Source organism: Anneissia japonica, unplaced genomic scaffold, assembly GCF_011630105.1.
Source record: "Anneissia japonica isolate Jap-2015-1 unplaced genomic scaffold, ASM1163010v1 scaffold284833_len178102_cov189, whole genome shotgun sequence".
Classification (NCBI taxonomy): domain Eukaryota; kingdom Metazoa; phylum Echinodermata; class Crinoidea; order Comatulida; family Comatulidae; genus Anneissia; species Anneissia japonica.
Window position 1 is genome coordinate 57,686 of NW_022696180.1, and position 3,293 is coordinate 60,978.

Consider the following 3,293-nt stretch of genomic DNA (forward strand, 5'->3'; position numbering starts at 1 on the left):
ATATATATATATATGTTATTGGCTGTTCCTGGTTTGATTTACAATTTTAAATAATTGTAAATATGAAATATTGCATTTTATTGTCCACGGTTTTTCTTGTATTCTGAATTTGTGTTCATGATAATGATGTAGGCCTATTATTAACTGTTGTATTTGGAAATTGATTTTGTTGTTTTTGTAGAGGGCCCTTTTTAATTGCTGTTAGTGTCACCCCCGTTAAATAAAGTTTTTTTTTTGTTCATAATTTCACAACAAACAACTTTACAGAGTACATCATAATAAAGAAAAAAACATGTCACTGATCACCAAGCAATGGAGCATCAGAAGTTGCGGCGGGAAAAAAAAACTACTTCAGTCCACCGGAACATTGACACAGCATGGAGCAATCCTCCAAATGGACCAGAACAGACATCCACCACACTGCCCACCCGCCCGCATTATTTTTTTTCCATACACCTAAAGAAAAAGATCTTATAAACACAAGATAGCGTTCTCCGCGATTTTACGCGTAAGAAATAGAAGCGTCGATTTGGCACAGAAAAGTACTCAGTTTTAGGAGAGGGCGGCCTAGTCGTTGCCATAGATCTGAGATAGGGTGTTCGCGTACGCCAAAGTTCGTTACCAAGTACATTAATTTGTTCCTTATGTTCTAAAGAGAGGGCGCATTGTAAATCGGACGCTTCTAATTGTTACGCGTTAACGTAAAGTCGCGCGGCGTATGCTATGGTCAGAGCGGTCAAGGTTCAAAAGTTTTCGATTTTGCAAGAGGGCGCCGGTCATGCGTTATTACAGAATTTGCACGCATAAATCGGGGAGAACGCTATCTTGTGTTTATAAGATCTTTGACTTAAGGCAGAAAAATAAGGTAGGCTAAAGGCCAACTCAGACAGCGTCGGCCGACGCAGCCCAACCCGATTTATCGTCGGGGACAGTCTTAAGCCGTCGTGAGAAATATTAAACATGTTTAATATTCTACGACGCGACTGCCCTCGACGCAAACCATCGCGTCTGCGTTGAACTCACACAGGACAACAAATCGGGTCGGGCTGCGTCGGCCGACGCTGTCTGAGTTGGCCTTAAAATGTCTTGGTAGTTGGTCGAGACAGTTTAGTCGACACAGTGAAATTAATGGACTAATGTTTAGTATAGTAATTATAATATCCCTATGCCTAGACACTGTTTACGTACAGCACGGTCTTTGAAATATAAAGCAGCGTTGAATCCGGTCGGTTATTTGAGTGATGCAGTAATGTAAAGTAGAGTTTGGCATACATACAATATACCAGGGATTTGTGTTAGAAGAAAATTCTATGTACAGTATAATGTTAATTTCTCATAAACATTTCGTTCATATTCAATATAAATAAAAGTAAATAGGCATTCATTCATTCATTTATTTTATTTAGACACGATAGAATGTCAACACAAGGGTTGTTTTACAAATGGTCGTATATACACAAAAGACAAATATAATATAATGTATAATAGAATTATATATAGTATAAATATAATAATAATAATAGAATAATAATTAAATATAAGAATAACATTACAAATTTGACTTAAAAATCGAAAGAGAAGGCGATGATTTAATCTCAAATGGGAGACAATTCCATTGATGTGAACCCCTACACTATGCTACGTTTCTTGAAATTACTGTTAGGTTTAGGAATATGGAGTTTAAGGCAATCAAAATGTCGCAAACTGTAAGCACTTTGTTTTTCAAATTTGAAAAATTTTGAATATAAAAGGGCATAAGTAGTAGTTTGACAGATTTATACATAAAAATTGACACTTTCCTGGATCTACCGAGATACAGACTTAGCCAGCTCAGACTGTCTAACACTGTTGCAGCTGGTTCATCCCATTTGCAACCGAGGATAACACGTCCCGTCCTATTTTGAAATCTTTGAAGTTTTGCAGCCAAAGTATCACTACAGTTGCCCCAAACTTCGCTACAATACTCAAAATGAGGCAAGATGATAGAATTATATAAGGTAATTAAACAATCATTAGGGACAAAACATTTAACTCTTTTTAAGGCCCCAATACCCTTAGCAACTTTAGAGCAAACTAAATCAATTTGTTTTTCCCATGTTAAGTGTCGGTCAATTATAATCCCTAAATATTTGCACGATTCGACTTGTTTAATGTGCTCGCTTCCAATTTTAATGTTAAGTACCTGATTAACAAATCTTAATTTCTGGTGAGACCCAATTAGCATTACTTTTCATTTACATTTCTTCGTATTTAAGGTGATTTTATTTTGCTTAAGCCAGTTATTTACTTTAGCAAGATCAATTTAACATTTACTAATTTCTTCACCTGTTCTCCCAGCGCAAAATATTGCGGTATCGTCCGCAAACATGTTAACACTACAGGACAACACACAATTTGGAAAACCGTTAACAAAAATCGTAAAAAGAATAGGGCCTAGTATGGACCCTTGAGGGACACCATAATTTACGTTCAAAATCTCAGATCTGGCCTCTTCAACAACCGTAAACATTTTTCTATTTGAAAGATAAGATTTGAACCACTGCAATGCCATGTTATCCAATCCAAGTTTACTTAACTTATACACAAGTATTTTGTGGTCGACCGAGTCGAACGCTTTTTTTTAGATCAAGTGTGACTAACCCAATCACTTTTCCTTTATCAATAAAATCTATCCACTGTTCAGTTACATGAATAAGAGATGTACGTGTTGAATGCATTGGTCGAAAACCAGATTGAACATTACTTAAAAGATTTTTTTTTTCATCTAAAAACTTATATAACTGATTAAATATAACTCTTTCAAACAACTTTGAAATAATTGAAAGTAAAGAAATTGGCCAATAGTTGCCAGGATCACTGTCTATTAATTGACAGGGAATATTTCTCATAAAAAGATAATAAGTTAGCAACTGTGTCCGAAGTACTCGTAATTTGTCTCCAAACATTTTCAACATTTATATCCTTCAGAATCAGTACTATTATAGGGGCATACAATTGCTACAACACATGTCATATTTAGGATACTATACTGTTAGGCCAGCAAATTAGAGGCTATTTTGTGGTTGAGGTGCCAATGGAAGTACTACCGGCTAATTTTGATATTTTCTGAAAATATAGGTCTTTTTGTGTTTCGCTTATAAAAGTAGGTAAAACAACCTTCATCCTCTCAGCAATACAAGCTGAACCAATTTTATAATCGACATTCAAAAGCGAAACCGGTAATTACCGCCCATCTTTGCGACAACCAAAAATTTAACTAGAGCTCATGCATAATTTAAGGAGTTATGGTCCTG

General features: G+C 35.6%; 1 protein-coding gene across 2 annotated transcripts in view; it reads left to right on the forward strand.

Annotated features, from left to right (window-relative positions):
- Window positions 1-3,293, forward strand: part of LOC117101736 (neuromedin-U receptor 1-like) — a 29,840-nt gene that overhangs the window by 16,223 nt on the left and 10,324 nt on the right. The window lies entirely within an intron of this gene.